Source organism: Alligator sinensis, unplaced genomic scaffold (assembly GCF_000455745.1).
Source record: "Alligator sinensis unplaced genomic scaffold, ASM45574v1 scaffold404_1, whole genome shotgun sequence".
NCBI classification, from domain to species: Eukaryota; Metazoa; Chordata; order Crocodylia; family Alligatoridae; genus Alligator; species Alligator sinensis.
In genome coordinates, this window is record NW_005841839.1 from 5,608,801 (window position 1) to 5,630,525 (window position 21,725).

Here is a 21,725-nt window from a genome sequence, read left to right on the forward strand (position 1 = left end):
CTCCTCCTGCTCTTCATTGACTCCCCAAGTAAAATCAATGTGCTTGGGCTTGTCCTGTCCCAGGTGGGGATTTTCTCCATTTCTCCCCTCCCAGGATGTTACTCTGAGAAATTGCTTGTTTTATGCACTGTTCTCAATTCCTCTCCCCCAGCACAAGACCCAATCTATCAGTCACAACAGAACAGCCCCTGCCAGCAGAGTCCTGCCATCTGATTGCTCAGAGCATGGACACAAGCCAAGCAACCACATCCCAACCCTAACATATAAATTGGACCATTGGGCACCAGAACACTTAATGCAAAGCCATTGTGTTGGTCGCTTTGTGACTTCAGCTTGGGCGAAAGGCATTTCGCAGGAAACCCTGTTTTCTTTTCACCAGATGCCCGTGAAATGTCTTCCCCTGAGATCACAAGGGTGCCCACATCTTTGTAGGATTTGAAGAAGGGGTGTGGTGTTGATGCGGATCACTGGATGATCCAGAGTTACAATAGTTCAGATGTTAAACAAAAAACCCAAACCAGGACCTTTCTGTGGGATTTAATTCCTCCTGCCTTCAGGGCATGAGCTGACCTCTGCCTAGCTGGGGCCAGAAAGATTCTTTCTCAGGATCCCTCTAACTTCCTATTGCAGGGATTTTTCCACCATCCTTCTAGAGCACTCAGTACTGGTCCCTGTTGGAGATGGGATATGGGGCAAGGCAGACCCTGGTTTTGAATGCCATGGTGCCAGTTCCTGTGTTGTGCCAGACACAGCATGTGTAAATGTCACCCATAGTTCAGAAATATACATGAAAGCTTTTGTGTTCACAGGCTTTGAACTCTCTGTGGCCTCAACATCCCTTAGAACTTGGCATAATAACAACAATGACAATGATGATGGTGAAGTAGTTTCTGGGTGTGTATGGGAATTTTATTTATCTGGAGATGGAAACAGTAGCCCTTGAAGTCTTTGACCAGAATAGGTAAGAGAAGCACAAAGAGACTGAGGGACTTGCTGGAAGTCAGAAAGGAGAACGAGGGTCCTGTGCTTCTCAAGCCTTTGTGCAGCGCACAGAACAGTCCCTGCATGCTGAATGTTTCCCAAAGACACAGCAAGTAAATTAAACAGCCCACTCCTTCCAGCCTGAGGCTTGCCCATCCCAACACAGAGATCAATGAATGTCAATTCCTTCAAGGGCTGATGTCCTGGTGTTGCTCTATGCCAGCAACATCGCTTATAAAATCCCTTTGTCTGGAGCCACATGCAGATCCTCCCAGAGGAAGACAAGCCAATCTAATCCTCAAAACCCCTGCTCATCTTATACAAATACAAGTCAGATCCATCCTGGGAGGACAGGCATTGCCAAATCCATCCAAAACCAGATAGAGCTAGTACACATCAAGTGAGTTAGGACTTGTACATATTCATACCTGGATCCATAGATGTGGAGAGATCTAGATATGGATCTGGATAGCATTAGTAGCACTGCCTAGACCAGGGGCAGGCAATTATTTTGGGCAGAGGTCTGCTTACTGAGTTTTGGCAAGCCATTGAGGGCCCCATGACAGGCAGCCCAGGGCAGATTAATATTAATTTTCTAAATTTTTTAGGGGCCCCGTGGGCCAGATAGAATGGCCTGGAGGGCTGCATCCGGCCCCCGGGCCACATTTTGCCCACCCCTGGCCTAGACCCTGTTTTCAGTTGATAATCAGCTTTAAATTTTCCATGCCATGTATCTGCTTGAGGCCTGCATTTTTTAGGATAAATTTAGCCATAAACTTCAGCTGTTTCTGAGAACAAGGTTAGCAGAAAAATACATTTTGCCAATGTTATTTTGCCTTTGTGTTTTTGGGTGGAGGGAGGGGGAAGGAGGAAGTTGGAATGTGGTAGAGATTCATGTTGGTATCTGAAAAGTGTCATTTACTCTTTATATTAAAAATGCTTAAATATAGCTAAGTTTTATAATCCTTTGAAACTTCTTATTTTGCACTTGCTCAGCAGAGTCTTGATAGAGTTAAGTGGCTAAATACCCCAAAGAGTCTATCTGCATGAAGCCTGCTCTATCCCTCTCACTGAATGTGAGTCACCAAGCTCAGAACTGAAGAGGTTGAGCAGGACTTTCCCTGTCATTGCTGATAACAATTGCTAGGACTACTGGGGATGCTCAGGACTGTGAGCAAGATACTTTTCTCTGTATTCTCAGAGCTTCCCTGCTGGCAGCCAGACATGTTGAGCTGGAAGGAACCTGACTTGAAAGCAGAAGGAGCAAAAGCTGGATGAAGGGACTAGACCGAGACAAAAAGCCTGTATGACAGGGTGAAGCAAGGACGAGGGGATGAGATGGATATTGCCTGGGCAAGGAGAATGGGATGGGAGTCACAGGGAGAATGAGGTTGAGGAGAAGATTGAGGTTGAATGAGGATCCACGAGGAGCTAGAAGGGGAGACTGACTTGGATACAAAGGCTAGAAGAAGGTCTGGGACTGACTGAACGAGGAGACAGGGTCTGGGATGATGAACCTAGGAAGATGGAGACTAAGACTGTTCTTTTTTCCCTGAGCCTGACTCCTTCTATACCTTCCATCTTCAGCCCATCTCCATCCCAGTCCCATTTCTGCTTCACCATTCCCAGCTCCTGAGCTCAACCCAAGTCACATTCTGGCCAGTGGGGCTGAGACCATCAGAGCACACTTCCCTCCAGTCCTAGGGATGGAAGCCAAATTCCTGAGTGTTACATTTCCTCTGGTGTCAAATGTCTGAGAAACCCACTCCCCCTCCATTGGCCTGGTCAACACAGAGGATGATAACCTACTACTGCTGTCACTGACTTTAGTAGCTCAGGTGACAGAGCTCCATGTGGTGGATACAGGAGGCAATATGATGTCCTGTGATGAGTTAAGGGTGTAAAGTTGGGCATTCAAAAGTGAGGAAAGGCCAGAATTAAGGCTGATGAGCAACAGAGGTGGTTGCAGTACATGAACTGATATTACTCATAGGTTTATTATGCTTAACAAGCATGCATGGCACTCCAGTGCATGCCAGTTACCCCTTATGAACTCAAGCAAATCAACTCAGAAACAAATTGGTGTTCTCATAGGAAAATGTGGGATTTATCAAATTTATGCTCAGGGCACCCTTCCCTTGTTACATCTTGAAGCTGACTTCAGGTACATTATAGCAGGTCATGGAACTTTGCTTTCAGCACTGAGACATTCCTATATCACATCCACTGTGTTACTGCAGAGTATATAGGAGCCCCCAACAATGAGAGACAACCATATTCCCTCTGCCAAATTATAGCCCCTGGGACCCCCAGCATTGACTGCCTTCCCTCTGCTATTTTGCAGCACAGCAATCAAAGATTTCCACAATTGCATCCTTGCTGTTCAGTGACATCACAGCATCAGGAAGCCTTCAGCACAATGAGATGACTGAATCACCTTGGCTCTAGTACAGCCTTGAGGAAGCTCTAGTACCCAGGCATAACTGCATCACCTCCACTCAACAGCAGTTCAGCATCCATGCTACATCCAGCACTGAGATCCAACTCTGTTAAGTCTTCAGATTTTCCATAGGAGAACTGAAAATCTGAGCTGCCTTTGAAGAGAAATTGGTGGTGGCAGGTGGGAGTCTCCTCTCCTAATTTCGATAAACTAAATTAAAGGGGTGGAAAATTGGTATTTCATGCAGAACTTTGTGAAGACTAAACCAGTTCCAGATGGTGTCTTAGAAGGTTTTGCTCTGACATGATCTGCGGCAGATAAACTCATGGTAGCCACAGCCAGGCATTGTATTACAAACCATTGCCTTTTCCAAGCAACACTGTGTTCCATTCTGCATCTCAGGCCTTACTGCTGTTCTATAAATGGAACAGAAGGAATCCAAAAACCTCCAGGGCTGCAGTTCAGTCTTGGCTTGGGCAGAATGCCTTTCTTTGCTGTTCAGGAGCCTGCAGCAGCTATCAGTATAACGAGATTACAGTGACTATAAAATTATATCCCAGACTTGAGTAGAGCCAAGCATCAGGCAGAGCTATGTCAAGTGTTGCAGAAACCTTTTCCAGTGTTAAATAGACAAGGGTCTCATGTCCCTAACTAATGAGGGTTAGAAATAGGTTGTGGAATAAGTATCTGGGACTGGGCACTTAGCATGTCTGGCAGTTTAAGAGGGGGAAAGCTCAGGGAGCAATTAGGGGAGTCACCTGACCAGCAAGGGGCTGGACTTAGGGAGGATATAAACTCAGCGCTTGAGCTAGGTAGGTAGTCTAGCCCTGAGAGCTGTGGAGGGAAGAGCTTCTAAGCAGCAGGACCTTGTAGTAAGGTTCCTGATACCATCTGAGCTGGGGTAAGCAAGACTAGAGGTTTAGGGATTGAGACTGTAGGGGTAGTGGAGGTCTCAACTGGCCCAGGAGCAGGGCCAGGGCCTGAGGGACAGGGACTAAGGCCAAGGAGCAGGGTCACAGCCATGATGGGGAAAGACCTGGGGTCAGGGACCCATCTGGGAGAATGCTGGGCCAGGGAGCCTGGAGGTCTCAACTGGCCTAGGAATAGAACCATGGTTCAGAAATGGGGGCCAAAGTTTGAGGAGGGGCCACAGCCAAAGACTGCTGGGGCTAAGGAGCCTGTAAATCTCAACTGGCCTAGGAGTGGAGCCAGGACCCATGGATAGGGGTCAAAGGCCAAGGAGTGCACAGCTGGAGACTGACATGCTCAAGTCCTACGGCCACCCAGAGAGGGACAGAGTCAGGCCCAGGGGCCCAGTGACAGGGCCAGGGACCCAAAGCTATGCCCAGGAGTAGCCAAGAGAGGCAAAGTGCCCAGATATAGATGGAAGGAGACAAAGGCCTGAGCCCAGGAGGGGCAGAGAAGGTAGGCCTGAGATGAGGAGTACTTGGTAACAGCTGCAAGGCTTAGGCATGGCTAGAAGAAGAAAAAAGGAGGCCACATAATTAGCCCTTAAGGTGATGAGCAGGGACATCGGTGCTTATGAGTAAGATCTTGTTTGGAGAGCCCTGGGGTAGCCTCCTGTTTCTAAATACAGATGCATCAAGGCATGGGAGGCAAGTAGAATGGGAGATTACTCAGATGGAGTTAAAGGGGACAAGGGCTAAGGGGGCGCCAGGGGCATCATAGCCACCCCTGGGGTGGTGTCCTATTACAGTATCCACTATCACAGGGGCGGGCAATTATTTTGGGCAGAGGGCCGCTTACTGAGTACAGATAAATATTAATTTTCTAAACTTTTTAGGGGCCCCGCAGGCCAGATAGAATGGCCTGGTGGGCTGCATCTGGCCCCCGGGCCAGATTTTGCCCACCCCTGCACTATCAGGTTTTTTCCACCATTCGTTGAAGCCTCCAGTGCTGGACCCTATTGAAGGCCAGGTTTGGGATGATCCACGTTGTTTCATAGTTTCATAGTAGCTAGGGTCAGGAGGGCCCTGAACAGATCCTCTAGCCTGACCCCCTGCCACAGGCAGGAATGAATGCTGGGGTCACAAGACCCCAGACAAGTGATCGTCCAACCTCCTCTTGAATTTGCCCAAGGTAGGGGCAAGGACCACTTCCCTGGGAAGCTGGTTCCAGATTTTGGCCACCCTAACTGCCTTCTGATCTCTAACCTAAACCTATTCTCCATCAGCTTATGACCATTGTTCCTCGTCACCCCAGGTGGTGCAGGGGAGAAAAGGGCTCTGCCTATTTGCTGTTGATCTCCCCTGATGAGCTTGTAGGCAGCCACTAGGTCCCCCCTCAGCCTCCTCTCTCTGACCTCTTGATCGGTTTCAACCCCTCCTGCAGACCGTTAGAATCGGGCAGTGTTGCACTAAGCATCATCAAGCTGAGTTGGGCCAGCACATTGCATGCTGATATTCCTGAGACCGTTTGTCTCATTTATATAGTCCTACCAGGTGCCACTGTGATCGCAGGAGCAATCCCTCTTTGCTTCAACCTTCTTAATAAAATCCATATCAAGTAAAGATGGCCAAAATCCCATTGTGAGCTGCTGTCAGACCAAGTCGAATTTCTGAGCCATGACATGAACAGGGAATAGTGTTTTTCATTTCGCATATGTGATTTTTTTTCGTATCTAACCAATTAGATTTCAGTATGCAAATATATTAATGTCAGATGTAAAATTATAGGCTGACGTACTTCTGACATAATACTGTCTCACTCCTTTCTTAAATACAACCTGGTCATAACTGTGGAAATTAATCTATTAATTAAATACACGCAAACTATATTCCTTCTGTTTTATCCTCCCAGTAAGAATCTTTCATTTCAACTTCCAGGGAGGAGGTGGGAATATTCTGGATCATTCATAGATTTCATAGACATTAGGGCTGGAAGGTACCTCAGAAGATCGAGTCCAGCCCCCTGCCCCAGGGGCAGGAAGTCAGCTGGGGTCCTTAATTAAACCATGTTTTCTTGTGACTTACATACAGCTTCACAAAGAATCCCAATACAGCTTCATGCATTTCGTGTAACATTGCAAGCCACTTGCTGTCCAGGTGGGATCTTGCAGTTACCAGTGTAGCGTTGTCTTCTGAGCACCTAATATGAATAGATCTTGAAGACTGTTACCAGGGTGGATGAGTAATATTTCCTCTTCACTTTTTAAAGATGGGGAAAACTGAGGCACTGGGCAGGTAAGCAAAGATGAAGAGGACCTGAGTTTCCTGACTCCCAGATGGGGTGGGGGTGCACAGACATTTCAGAGTGGTGTTGTGAAGGTAACTCACTTGAGCTGACCCTTGTTTCGTTGCTCAAGTTTTTTCCCTCCTGAATCCTGTCCAGGTCAGTCCCCAGGGCACCCTCCTGCCCTCTCTGCACGCTCTCCATGCAACTTTCTGGGCCGTAAGCCGATCCTGCTGCTTTCAAGGCGGCAGCGCACCTGCCCAGGAGCTGGGAACATAGCTCACATTCCTGACTGCTGGAGCCCACTTCCTGATCCCCCTCCTTTCTTGCTGCTGGAGACTGCTCCGCCTCTGCTGCCTTTTAGCCTGGGTTTGTTTTCTTAGTAGGTGGGTCCTGCACTTGCAAAGCTGAACCATTTCCTGCCCTGGAGAACACAGTCCTTCCCCTTTGTGTCTCTGCCTTGCCCTCCTCTGGTGCTGACCTCTTGGCACCTCTGCCCCTGTGTTACCTTGGGCAAGTCACTCTGCCGTTCTGTGCCTCAGTTTCCCCCCATGTGGAATGAAGACATTAAAAGGCAGCCCCTTTTGAAAGATGCTTTGAGGTCTGTGGATAGACAAGCCTGATGCACATTAGTTCTGGTGAAAAAGATCAGGTATGGTCTAACCTATAAGGAATCCTCCAGGTGCTGCTGTTAAGGGTTTTCGAAATGCAGTAAATGGCACTTCTCCCTCTGGATGGATCATGACCCATTGCCCCAGCAGTACATTAGGGGCAGCATGCCACTAGAGGTGGTACCTTTCAGATGAAATGCAATGCCATGCTCCCAGCTACTGCAGACACTATGACATTGTCCCCAGGAGTTGGCTGGTGCTGCTGTCCTGATTACCTGCCCCCTCATTATACCTTTTTCACTAAATTCCCTCTGTGGTTCACTTCCTGTCCTAAACAGCAGCCACATTTACTTCCTGTCCCTACTACACTCTCTAGGGGACTGATCCCTGTCACCTAAGGACTCATTTGCCCTGTCTGCAGCCCTGACCTTCCAGGACAGCTGCCTCCTCCTGGCACTGTGAGGCTGTTGGCCACTAGTAGGAGAGTGAGCATTGACAGGCGCTGTCCCTAGCCTGTGCAAGTCCCCACTGTAAGAGACACTGAGGCATGTGTGGGAACAGATGGGGCTGAGAGGTGGAAGACAGGAGAATTTGTGGGGACTGAGTAAGGGCTAGACAGCACCAGTGGTTGGTAGGGTGAGTGCAGTGGAGAGGAGTGAGGCCCATGAGACTTCTTTTTCAAGCTGTAACCCACAGAGAAAAACACTTGATCTCAAATTCTGCAACTGTCTGTCAGCCTGACCCTCCCATCCTCTCCTCTTTTCTGCTTGTCCATCTGTCTCCCCCATTTTTCTGTCTCTCTCATGGCTGCTTTCTCCTTCCTCCTGGTCCATTTTCCCTTCTTTTCTCTCCTTGCTCCTATTTCTCATTTCTCTCCTCTCTGGAGTGCTGTCTCCCTCTGCACCGTTATCTTTCTCTTTCTCCTGTTGCTGGGTTTGTTGGTTTAAGGGGCAGGTTCCCTGCCTGTGAGCACAGGGGAGGTGTGGTGCTGCTCAGCCATTTCCTCTCCTGACAGGGAAATGGGACAGCCTGCCTGCTTCCCATCTTGCCGCCTTTCTTCTCTGGCACAGGAATGCTGGAGCTGAGGCCCTGGGATGCTTTGCTCATTAGCGTGACGGTAGCCACAGGTATTCAGTGAGATCCTGATAGAAAGAAAACACCCACAGGACAGGAGATTTGGACACAACAGCCAAATCACTCTGGATTCCACCCCACGCTGTGGGTCCAGGGAGGGGAGCATGGTGAAGGCTAAGAAACCCCCTCCCTCAGCCTAGATGGAAACCAGCTGTGGGGAGGCTTGAGAGGGAAGGGCTCAGGAGCCTGGAAGTGGATTCAAATCCAGTCCCATCTAGAATTACTGGAAGACTCATAATCTCCCTCTGTTTGGGGGCCTATGTGCAATGAGCCTGGGGATCCTCAGCCCTAGGAATTGGATGTCCATCTGCTGAGGGTAGGAACCTTGTTCCTGGACTTATTTGAGGGAGTGATAAATCCCTGAGCTGGCAGATGCTGGATGGTTCTAAACTAAACCAAGGCTGCAAGCTCCAAGTGCTTTGGGCCTAGCTCTCAGTGCCAGGCACTCTCAGCAGGACAACAGGGTTAGGTGGTAAAAACAGCATGTTCCTTTGGGCACAGTAGGGGCCTGGTTCTCACTTACATGGGAGCCTGGGGCTGCTGAGTGGTGTCCCAGGGCCTTGGGGCCTCCCAGCACCCATACCTAGACCATCCTCCCTGCCCCCACCCCACAGTGCCCTGCTGTGCACTAGCATTGCGAGCTGACTGCCTGCAATCCCTGCCAAAGGCTACAGGGAACAGCAGAGCTCACAGCAAGTACTGGGACTGACTGAGTCAACAAGGTCACTCAGTGCTGGGGGTGTGCCCCATTGAGAGACATAGCCCCACACTGGCACCAGACCATGCACAGCTCCTCCCTCACTACCCTGGCCTCTCTGTCCCTCCCTGGCCTCATTGAGCAACAGTAAGGGTGGGACACAGGAGCTGGGGCAACACCTTGTTTCCTGTCCCTTAACCTGCACTGTGAATGCAACAGTGGAGAGCAGAGGCAAGTGGAGTATTTTGTCCCGGGAGCAGAGGAGGTGGAAGGAAGGGTCCAGGATGCAAGTGCATCTGTCTGCTTGACAGTGGTGGGTGTCCTGAGGCAGGTGGAAGGGGCCTGGGACTGCTCTCAGCACACAGAGAAGTATCTGGTCCACTCTAGAACCTGCTATCACTGCCACCAGCCAAGTCCTGCCAAGACCTGCAGCTGAGAGCTGAATGAGTCCCACCTGCCCGTGCCCTGCCCCTTCCTGCTGCTGAATATCCTGTTGAAGTGCTGAGGTCACATGGACTGCAGAGCCCTGGCAGCAGATGGAAAGGTCTCCCTATAGCAAGATGTGAATGCACAGAAGTTGCTGGGGAAGGAGTCTTGCTTCCCAGTAGATGGTGCTCAGTCCATAACCCATGACTTCTTCCTTGACCCCCAAGCCCTTCAAAGAACGGGCAGAGTCTGAACCCAGAAGCTAGTTCCTCAGCTCCCAGCCCCTCTGGATGTGACCATTCAGCTGTTACTCTCTTCACTTCCCACATTAGACTATTTCCCACTGCTCCTACCCAGCAGGGCCACTGCTATCTGCTGCCCTTGAAGCTCCAGTTCCCATGCCGTAGCTCAATCCCTGGCCATTTCATGCATACTCTGTTACTGCAGAGTATGTAGGAACCCCATACTCTGAGGCTTGTGCTTACAGATCAACCATTACGTCTTTGCAGGGGACAGGTTCCTATCCCTCCCCGAGGAGCTTGTGGTCTTCAGTAACGTAGTCTTAGCACCCAGTCAGACCAGCTGGGGCTGCAGGAAGCAGGCTGGACTATATTCCTGTCTTGCTGTTAATCCTGACATACCTGAGTGCTTTTAGTGGGTTGTTAGGAAGATAAGAGATGTCACACTGTGTCAAACCACAGACCTGTCTAACCCAGGATCCTGTCTCTGTGGCACTGGGTGGATGCTAAGGATAAGAACATTTATGCAGGACCTGTCCATAACAATCTGCTTCTGCCCCTTTTCTCTGACATATTACAGCATTAGTGAATTTGTCCAATTGTCTTTTGAACCATTGTTGGTTCAATTATCAGCCTCTACAACATCCTGTGGCAAAGAGTTCTACAAGACTCCATCATGGATGTCACTGCCTTCACCATGGAAACATCCTAATTTCTTGGGGGAAATGCTTCTGAGGGTGATTGACGAAAGAACTGATTTTCACAGGCCTTTTTATCCAAGCACTAGTAGGTCTCTCTCCTTGGTGGCATCCATGGGATCAGGGAGGATGCTGTCACTGCTGACAGGTCCACGGGTCTATTTTAAACATGTATTCAAGCTGACAAAAAGAGAGGAGCAATCCTAGAATGGCAGTCCCCCCTGCCAAGCTCCCTTCATCTTATCCTCCACTTGGAAGTAATTTCCTCACATGATTTACAAGCTGTGGATGAAGGAGCCTGATCCCATTGCAACGACACCTTGGCTGGAAGGAAGATCACAGAACAGGGCTCAGCAGCATCTCCTGGGGTTGCTTGGCTGCTGCTATAGCAGCACTTGGAGATGCCATCTTCACCCAGTGTGGTTTACTGTCTACTGCTGCTGGGGGCTGGCACTGTTTCGCACCGTGGGTTCCTTTAGGTCAGTCAGTGCTGGACTAATGGTGAGCTGCATCCAGCATTAGCATCCCCAGTAGAGTGAGATCAGAACCAACAGCCAGCAAGTGGAGGGGTCTGGAGCTCAGGAATCAGCCCTGGATCCATAAGGTTCAGGGTTGACAGTAGTTTTATGAAGAGTTTAGATTATGGATTTGTATGGGATGGTTTGGATGATCCTACCTTAGGCAAGGGGTTGGACTAGATGACCTCTGGAGGTCCCTTCCAGCCACTCTTCTCTATGATTCTGTGATACTCGGGGTGCTGGGTGGACTTCTCAGGCTGAGATGATCGACTGGTCCCTTCCATCATCAAAGTAATGAATCAAGATGGGCTCCACTGTTGATTCCTAAACAGAAATGAACCTGGGGAGTCCAAGGAGGGATCAGGATGAACTTGGGGAGGGTGTGAAATGGGCTGTGAGCAACTGGGGAAGGAAAAGGGAACAGAAGAGAACCCCTCTAGAGGTGGCCCCACTCTCAGCCTCTTCACATGCTCTCCCCACCCCCTCCTCAAAGTGACCCTTAAGAAATGACCTGCCTGTCAGGAAACCTCAACTCAGAGCCAGTGTTTTTGAAACTTTTTTTACACATCTGCCAATATAATCCAGGCCTTTCCAAATAAATAAACCCCGTACTGCTCCACTTTGATCCTGCGCCCCAGCCTTGCTATTTACTTAATTGTCCCGTCCAAACTCCAAATGGGCTCTGCGCCTGCAGCTGCTGCCTGTGCATTCCTTGGGGCTTTGCCCGGCTGCTCACCTGTTTGTCATTACGGGTAACACAGGGCAGCCTGAGCACTCCCCACCCCGTTCGAGCATTTGCCTCAGGGTCACCACCTGCACTGAACCATCGGCCCGTCCTCTGCACCGCAGCCTGTGCGAGATGGATGCAGAATGGCTTTCCCCAGTACTTTGCTGCCCCAGCATGCAACTCTGTGACTTTCTGCTTTAAGGGAATTTCCCCATCTGGGGCCTTCTTCTCTGGGACTAACCATACACCTGGACTTTAATTCCTCAAGCCTAACATGGGAATGCAGTGCTGGAAGGAGCTTCTTTGGGCCAGTCTTCTGAGAATCGCAACATCTATGTCATAAATATTTGTTTAAAAGGGTCCACAAGGGTCTGCATTCACTCTGGTACTCATACACCCCCAACACGCACCACCGCCACAAAGCACACTCTAAAGCCCAATGACAAACATAGAAGGGGTCAGTACAAACAACACCTATGATGTGCCATGGCAAGACAGCAGCAGAGACCAGGGTACTGCCAATGACTTGGTCACTGCAATGTCAGGGATTTTGTTAAATGAAATACACCCTATTGATCCTAGGAAGTATCCCAGGCCCAATGATACAGGGGAAGACAACAACCTTCTAATGGTTCCTGTGATCAGACCTAAAGAAAAATTCTTTCCTGCCCCCAAATCTAGTGATTGGTTTCAGGCGGACACCTGAGAGGTTTGCCAGTACCACAGGGAGAGCCAACATACTCAAGACAATCACCCATCGCTAGCCATTATCAACGTCTGATGCACCAGAGGAAGGTGAAGAAGAACCTAGAAGTAAAATAAAGTAATGCACTGAAAGGGGGAAATAATTTCTTCTTGGCCACTACAGCAATAAGTAGAAGCCCTAAAGCAGGGGGATAATAGCTCATGTGTTAGTTTGGAGGGAAGAAAGAATCGCCAGGTCCTCCAGCCCATCTGGCCACACCCTCCTGCACCCATGGGGCTGAGCATGAGTGCCTGTACCCAAGGTCACATTAACCCTTTAGTGGGTTCTAGGCAGAAGAGCTTGTGGGCCCCCAGCCAAAGATGAAATTTTTATATATTTTTTTCACTCCATAATTATAATATGTAAAATAAGCACAACTGGTCCCCTTCTTCACTTAGGGCCCTAGGCATGTGCTTAGTTTGCCTATGCGTTAATCCGGCTCTGCCTGTACCAGATGTCCTCCCATGAGTGCCTGGGCCTGCCCTGATACTGATACAGTCTTTGTAGTCTGGGTCCAAGCTCTCCCATTCTCATCCCTTTAGGTTGACATTCCCAAAACATCACAATGGCCTGGAACAAGTTGCTGAGGACTGGAACAGCAGGAGATGCTGCCAAATGGGAATGAGATGCATGGGGCAGGGCTGTGTGTGTGCAGGTGGGAAGTGAGAGACAGGAAGTAGAATAGGAGTAGGTGACTAATTTAGACTGCAAACTCTTTGGTGCAGCAGCTCTTTTGCCATGAGCTGGGGCAGGGAACCGCTGACTTGGCTGGGGCCTCTGGACTTCATAGGAGTGCTAGGGGACAGAGTAGCAGTGCTATGGCCCAGGCCTGAGACCTGGTGAGACTCAGGAGCACAAGAAACTGGGCGAAGTACAGCTCCAGACTGAAGCACAACAGCAGATCTGGGAGACTAGCTCAGAAATGCAGTTAAAGAAGGCACAGTGGCTGGAGAAAGAGACTGCTGGCTAGGATTAAAATACAATAGCAGAGATGCAGGGGTGGGAGCCCAGGGCTGAAATAGCAGGAGGTTGTGTGTCCAGAAGAAGAGCTCTGACAGAGCAGGGCATAAGGAGATTAGGGCTGGGGTAGCACAGGGCTGTACATCTGGATTGAGGAATTTAGAAAAATCTGTGTGTGGGGTGCCCAGATTTGGGATAACAGAGGGATTTATTCATCAAGATGAAGAGACATGGGCAGAGCTGCCTCTCGGGAACCCCTGGGTTAGAAGTATCAAGTGGGTGGGTCTAGACTGAGGGGCACTGGTAGAGCTTTCGGTGGTGAGCCCAGGGCCATGAGAGCAAGGGGGTTTCAGGTTGGAGGGGCATTAACTGAGATGCGGTGGGGTCAGGACTGAGATAGCAGGGGGCTGCAGGTGCTGACTGAGGGGAAGCTCACTTCACAGCTGCCTTCACATCTGACTCTCAGCGCTGCTACTAGGGTCTGATCCAAAGGACAGTAAGTCAGTGGAGATTTTTCCATTGTCCCTATCAGCCTCTGGGGCTGGCCCATTGCCCCTTGGATGGCCTTCCTTCCACAAACGCTGATTCACTCACACATATAATTTAGCAAAATGTTCTCAATCAAGCCACCATGGGGGGAAACAAAACACCCTGTGAGCCTCTGCCTTCAGTCAACACCCATCTGAAAGAGCCCTGAACATGTGACAGTTCATCCGGTAGACACGGCTCACGTACACCCTGCACACAGAACACAGCACGTCACAGCCAGAGGGAACAGAGACTGCAGGAAAACCAGACCACACAGCTCTTAGGCTGAGCTCATTTCCAGGGGGCTCAGCCAGGCCTCTGGGGTTCGTGCTCTGAAGCCGTCACTGCTGCCTCCTTTCCCTTCACTTTGCCCACAGGTCAGTTTTGCACCCAGGCCTGAAGCAAACCTGTCCCTGGTAGGGAGCTGCTTTGAGAATCCAGGGAGTGGAGGAAAGACCAGAATCCCTGAACAGAGCAGCGTGGGTGAGCATCCCAGCTGTTGGAATGGCAACCACACAGCACTTTTCAACTTGCAGCACATGTGGAGCTGGAGGGAGCGGGCAGAGTTTATTTCTTTGCAGTGAACTCAGGCATACTGTGGACAAAGTGTAGACAGGCCCATAGAATCACTGAGCTATAGGGATGGACCATGCCAGAAAATCCTGACAGACCTTTGCCTCACCTATTCTCGAAACCCTCCAGTGATGGGGTCCCACAGCCTCCCTCAGTAACCTGTTCCAGTACCTCCTACCTTTTACAGTTACAGTGCCTCTCCTACTTTCCAACCTACGTCTCCCTTTCGGCATATGTAACCTCTTATCCAACACAGAGAACAATCAAGTGCCAGGCTCTTTACAGCAATCTTTTATGAACTGGAAGTCCATTTTTCTGTCCCCCTCAGAGGCTTCTCTTTTCTAGACGAAACAAGCGTGTCCCTCCAACCGCTCCTCCCAGGCCGTGCATTCTGTACATTTGTCACTTGCTTTGTGAATCCTTCTCTGCATCCCCTGGGAAGCCTGGAAATGCCCCTTGTCAGCTTTGGTCTCTTCACTTCCTCATGAGGCGATGTTTGAAAGGGTTGAATGGGCCCAGCTCTGAGGCTGAGGTGACCAATAGCCAGCTGAGAACACTTAAGTTTTCACAGTCCAAGGGAAACTCGCCCTGGCTAGAACAGTTTGCTCAGTACTGGCACGTGGTGACTTCAGCATGAGGCACAGGTGCAAGTGAGCCATTTCCAGTCATTCTAGCTCCATACCTTTCTTCCATGAAATGCAAGACTTGCCCAGTTGGACCAGAGCAGTGGCCCATCTAGTCTGCTGTCTTTTCTCCAAGCCTATAGAAGTCTTGCAACAGGCAGCTGTAATGAGTCCTTTAATGGGTCATGCCTGTGCATGTTGTGGTCAGGACAGTGGCTTGCCAACATCAATAGCTTCAATAAATCTGTTGCCTGAGCCAATTCCCTGAGGCCTTGGTAGAGCTGTAGTGAAGGGAGTAGTACTGCTGCAGCAAGGGGTCTGCAGGTCAGGATGTAGGCGCCTTGACCAGCTAGAACAGGGATGTCAGAATGGAACAGGGGGGAACCCTAAGGGGCAGCAGCAGAGTCATGGGTGTGCTTATCCCAAAGCACTTTCATGGGTGTGCTTATCCCAAAGCACTTTCCTAATAGGGTTGCTGCCAACTCTGTTTGAATCTATTCCAGGAGGTTTCTGGAACGCCAAAGTGCCTTCAACACAATCTGAATGTGCCCGCATGCTTGCATATATCAGTTATAGATTACAGTGTGTAGACTTTACATCAGGAAGGCAAATGCACATGACTATTACATTTTAAAATCCCACTGGACTACTGTATAAATCAGATTCAACATTTAATATTTATTTTAATGAATGCCCTATCGTTTATTTCCTGGGTGACTCTTAGCAGTCTCCTGGAGATTTATATCTAATTTCTAAAGACTCGAGGGCAATCCTGAAGGGTTGGTGACCCTATTTCCTAACCAGGCTCTGGCTAACACTGGTGGTTTTTTCTGTTTACATGGGCATTTAAACTGAAACAAAACAAAACCACCCAAGCAAAGGATTTTGCCTCCTGTTGTAAAACACAGCATCCTCCCCTGCTCCCAAGTCACCACTCATCAAGGTGGCTCTGGCAGCATCACACTATGGGGCCTAAGGAGCCAGGGATGTTCTCCACTTTAAAGTTCACATCTTCAGAATTGCAAAAGTGACCCCAGAGCTGGGGCTCCCAGCGATCATGAATGACGCTGCCCTTCCCCTGCTTTGGTTCTGTGCCAAGTCCAATGGCTTTTAATCAGCATGCGTTGAGTTGAGGGCAGGATCACACACACACAGATGGGAGGAGGCTGAGTTCAGACAGATCTTTGATTCCCCTGGTGGGGCAGTGCGTGAATGACATGATGAGTTAAGAATGTCTCTGCTTCCTCAACTGTCCAAGCCCCTTTGCAGGCTGCTGGCCAGAGGAGTCACACAGATGAGCTCCAGCTATGTCAGCCTGTGCTGGGCTGGCAAGGCTGCACATGGTTCTGGTCTCAGCGAGGTGAATCCCCTGTGGGGAGCTGCCTTTCACAAACTGCCAGCTCAGCACCAGCTTTCTGGGCAGCATCAAGCACACAAAAGAGGGAAGGTCTTTGGACAGAGACAGGGAGGCTTGTTCCCTGGGACGCTGCTTGCCTGCAGCCTGCATCTTGTGTTTGTTGGAGTTTGTTTGCAAAGGATGGCTGCTTTTGTGGTTTTCCTGATCAGGCTGAGACTGACGAAAGAGACAGGCCTGCCAAAGAAAGAGGAGTTTGAAAACCAAAAGGGCTTCCTCCTGTCTATTGATGTAATAACAACCCCTGAGGGCTACATTGTGGTAGACACTGTGGGCCATGTACACACACACACACACACACACACACACACAGTTATGTACAGCTGTGGAACAGAGGCAAAAAGAGACCGGGTGATTTGCTCAAGAGTCAGGAATCAAATATGGTGCTCCCTGCCCCCCCCATCTCAGAGCTTAGAGGCAGACTAATTTGTTTTAACAAAGGCTGTGTTTTTCACGTAATTACTTGACTCCAAGACCTCAAGCTTTAAGGAAAACACCTTGTCGTGGAAACACACGCAGCATACTTTTGGGTCAGGTCAGCAGAAGCTTTTATTCAAAAGAAACTACAGCTGTAGGGGGGGATTCCAAAGTGACATGGATTTCCCAAGCACTTGGAAGGGGTTCCCCCCCCAAGAGCAAAATCAGGAGGCTTATATACTTTTTAACAGTTGCTTACAACTCACGTGATCATATAGTGAAATTAGCATGAAAAGCGGCTATAATATTACTTCATTATTTCTTTGCTGTAATCAGGATGGGAACTAATGGGGGAGGCGAGGTTAGTTCACAAACCTCCTTCTTGCACCTGGAAATCAGATTTGTACATACTTTTTTGCTATCTTCAAGGCCGCGGTGAGTGAAGCAGTTGCAGAGGAGTTACAAAGAACAAACACTTTCTCTTATCTGTTCTAGTATACAGAGCCAGCAATTCTCCACAAAGCGGTTATGTCATCTTATAACTAAAATAATCAAAGTTTAAGGCATATATTTTTTTCTGATTCCACAACCTTTTGCAAGTGTCTTGATACAATCACCCTAGCTGGCAAGGCTAAATGTCTGCAGGGTTTGGAGATCAGGGAAGCAACTAGGTTTAAGAGCTGGAAGGCTTAGATGGAGGAGGGCTCAGGCTTTCCATTGCCTCGCATGTCATGTACATCAGTGCAAAGTAGGTGTAAACCTCACGCTTCTGCTCTGGTAGATTTTCACACTCACTTAACATTGGGGTAAATGAATGATGAAGTTGTAGGGCAGTGCAGAATCAGAATTTGGTGCTCTATCCAAAACTCCCACTGCCTGGATAAGAGCAGAGACCGACTGCAGATGCTTCCCCAGCCTGACAAAGGGCGTTTGTGCCCGAAAGCTTTCAAAGAAGAATTTTTCCAACTATTTGAGTTGGTCTAATAAAAGATATCAGATTTAACTGAAGGACCTTGTCTGGATAGACAGAGCACATTTCTGGCAGCTCTTATCAGTAGTTGCTTCATTCAGCCAGCTGTCTCTTCGAATGACTGCAACTTCCTTTGGGATTCCCCCTTCGGCTGTCATGATGGACAGTTATCCTGATCTCTGTAACAGAATTGTGCCACCTACAGGCCCACGATCTGTCAGAGGATAATCTGTTCCCTGCACAGCTTGTACCTGCCTCCCACTGAGACTAGCAGTTTTCAAGGTGGGTGAGTTGTTACTTTCACCTGTGCCCATCTTTCCTTCTGGAGGCTGTGGGCAGGGAGAGGAAGAGATGGGGTTTTGCCCAGTTCTTCCTGTCCTGGGACTCTGTAAATCTTCAAGGAGGAAGCATAGAGTGCCCAGTCTTTGCCCCTTTTCCAGCTCACATCAGAACAGTCAGTCATGCAAAGGTGACTGGAGAGTCCTCGTCACATACTGGGACACTTGCACGATGGTCATCAGATCCCAAACCCTGGAAAAGCTCAACCTATCCATAAACCATGGGGTTCTAATATACAAGTCATCAATTGCTCAGACAACTGAGCTTCTAAAGCATTCAGCCTGTAAGACTTACTCAAGTGTGGAAGAGGGAAGCTGTCTATTGGACTCTTAACCTGGCATTGCTCTAGAATCTTCAAGCACAGCCCTTGATGGTCCTATTACTCTTCAGATGCCTTTAATTATAGAGATGACAGCTGTCGTGGGTTCCAGGACTTTATGAACTCCACAGACCTGTCCCTAGAAGGTGGAAGCGAACTGGTTGGCTTTCATCAGAAAAAGACTTTGTTGCATGTCAGCTGGAAGAACAAGTGATGCTAAGAAACATGGATGTATTCTAGGACATCATCCACTGTATGGAGAATAAATAGTCCAGATTTAGCTTTTTTTCTTCTTAAAAAAGAAGGAAATTCACCACCAAAATGTTGTGATGGCAAGTCACAGTGATTACATAAGAAAAAGTTTAGTGTGTGTACGTGTGTGTGTGTGTACAGGAAATTCTAAGTTAAGGTTAAAGTTTGATTAAAAAAAACCCAAACACCAACAATGGCCAGCATATTTAAAAGTCTGAAAGGAAACGATTTTTCAAAATCACCTAAGGACTTTAGGAACATAAGCCCCATTGACTTCCAATGGGATTTGAGCTCATAAATCTAGGAGTTACTAGAATTTCTCTTCCCAAATTAATACCGAGAGCTCCACAATAATGAGGACCAGAATGTGACAACCCTACTACGATGAATATTACCTTACAACACCTGGCCCCACTGAACACATGGTGCAGAGCACAATTCATGTTGACTAATGGCACCACAATCTTCTGCAGAGATTTTTAAGGCCGAAAAGGATTAGGCGCATCTGGTCTGGTCTGGCCTCCAGTGTGGAATTTCACTCAGTGCTCCCTGCCTTCCCTCCCTCCCAAAAAGCTTGTATTGGAACTAGAGCAAGCAGATCTCCTATGAAGGCATCCCATATCATTGGAAATGTTTTCTGGGGTTTATTCTGCCTGTATCCATCTTTTGTCCAGGCTCGGACAATCCTTTTACACCCAGCCCTTTAGTGTGTCCAGTGCAGGGCACAGAGCCTCCCATGCCACATAGATGCATCAGGGATGAACTAAACCCCAAAAATATTAGAGTCACTTAATATTCAGTTTGCTGTGGTCTGCTTGCCAGAAGCATAGCTGATTCCTCTAATGACCTCTCCCCGCTTTTGGAGACTCGGATTGAAATTCTAATGGTGGCATGAGTGAAATGAGTTTGATGGTCTCAGTAAGGCTCCTTGGGGCCTTTGCCTCCCCACACTTATATCCTGAAGCGGTCACACAGATGAGGATGGAGAAGCGGAGACATTCCATCTGTGGCAGGAAGGGAGTGAGAGCAGCAACGTTACCAAGGGCGAATAAGCAAGTACAGTGAGTTGTGGGGAAACCACAAAGCGGTAGTTTAGATGCATCATACAAAGAGTTATTGTCCACATCCCACATCACTGCCTGGTTCCACAGGCTGATGGCTCAGCCTGGCAAAGGCATAGGACTGGAATAACGGAGGTGGAAGCTTGGGATAGAGGTGTACTGGGGAGGAAAGGGCTAGGACTGCAGAAAGAAAGGCCTGTGACAGGAGCATGGCTGTGCAGCCTGGGAGAGATGGCCTCAAACAGCAGGGAGAGTGATACCTCAGCTGTCCCCTCCCTCTTGTGCCACAGGGGTGATATCCCAGAATTCCTCTTGTGCCACACAACTACCCCAGGGTTCCCCTTTGCCCAGATGGGGTAATTTTAATTTCTTCAGCCATCACTGGTAGTATATTGGAATAGTTCTCTGATTAACTCCTGGGTTCTGGTTTTTGACATTGCAGCTCATAATTTATAAGCAGGAGCTGCTTGTGGAAAAAAGGAATATTTCACTCACAGTCAACCCTGGGTGACTTTCCTGGATGCCCTGGTCCGGTGATTGATGGGCACCATGTTGGGGGGTAGATGGACCGTGTCCAGAATTTTGCAGAACAGTCTATTCAAGAGCACAGAGCCCTGTGATACCATCCCAAGCTGCTGACAGATGGAGCATGTCCAGCCTATGAAGAATGACACCTCCAGCGGCTGTGCTTACCCCTCCGCCTCTTGCTGTTACACTGAGGTGTCGTGGTAGATGGAGCGTGTCCAGTGTATGAAGGACGTCACCTCCTATGCTATGCAGGGTTTTCACTGACAGGCACCTTCGCGCTCTCTCTCTCTGCATCTGTTACGCTCCTTCCTGCCCAGATCCTTGGCTGATGTAAATTACCATAACCCGCTGATGTCAGGGGAGCTGTGCCCATTCACACAAGCTGCGGTGCTGACTCGGTGTTTCATTTTAATTTTATTTTAAAGAATGATTCATCCAGGTTCCCTTGTTTGTGAAAGCCACCCAGAGACCACTGGCTGGGCCTGCCCATCTGGGCAGCCTGTGATTTCTCATGGATGAGTCACTGACCTGTATCTAGTCAGCAGGTCTCACCCTGAGTACACTAAAGAGCTTTTTCCCTGCTGTTTGGGTGCTCTTGAAACGGCCCAATGGCACTTGCTAGCCAGGCTCAGTCTAGACAGGAATTGTTCAGGAATCTAAATACAGTCTGAAAGCTGGTTTGCAGCCCTGGGCATCTTCAAACTATTGTGGAAACAAACACTGTTTGAGCTTCTCCCAAAACAGCTCTGTCAGCACCACCAAATCCTGCCCCATAATCTGCCCTCTCACTGCTATCCTACACCTTTGCCCCTCAGGCCCAGCTCATAGACCTCCATTATGCTCCTCCTGGCTCCCCAGCTCCTCACCTAATTCTGCCAATGAATTTCAGTCCTGCCCCACAGTGCACACCTCCAGCTCTGCCTTCTCTGCATTCTCACCTCTACACCCTCACCTCTGCCTACACTGCATCTGCACAGCCTGCCCACTTTACCCATTACGCTGTAAGTTTCTAGGGAAGGGACCTTGCAAAGTCTAAGCAGCCTGGCAATGTTCTGTGGAAGCTGTCAGGCCCATGCTGTCTCCCCCAGTTCCTTCCAGGTTGGTCAGATGTTACCAGACAGAACCAAGCTCCAAATCAATCCCATGTGTCAGGAAATTATTAGCAGCCTAATAATAATGGGCTAATGATGTTCTCACTCTGTTACAATTCAGCAGCTGGGAGTTGAGCCCAAGTAAGAGCTGAGAATGGATCCCAGGCTTTGGCCCAATAACAGTGCTTCACCCTCAGAGAATGTTTTTAATGTTTAATGCATGCTACAAATATTAACTGCTG